Genomic DNA, 431 nt, shown 5'->3' on the forward strand with positions numbered 1-431 from the left:
ATTATTATTATTATTATTATTATTATTATTATTATATTATTATTATTATTATTATTATTATTATTATTATTATTATTATTATTTTATTATTTATTATTATTTTTTGTTGTTGTTATTTTATTTTATTATTATTTTATTCTTCTTCTTCTTCTTCTTCTTCTTCTTCTTCTTCTTCTTCTTCTTCTTTTATTTTATTATTATTTTTTTTATTATTATTATTATTATTATTATTATTATTATTATTATGGGTAGGGTCTTTGACCTCCCATGGTTGACAGGAGGTCAGGCTGTGTCTTCTATCTCCTATATCCGTTCCTGTCTTTGTCTTGGAATAGGATTACTTGGTTTTGCCCTAGCCCTGGCTGGGGAGCAGTCAAATGTATAGATATAGTTTTGGGAGATGATATTTTTTTTCATAGTAAATCATCTCA

The sequence above is a fragment of the Berghia stephanieae genome, chromosome 14, assembly GCF_034508935.2.
Source record: "Berghia stephanieae isolate SIO BIC M18660-M18661 chromosome 14, UCSD_Bste_1.3, whole genome shotgun sequence".
NCBI lineage: Eukaryota > Metazoa > Mollusca > Gastropoda > Nudibranchia > Aeolidiidae > Berghia > Berghia stephanieae.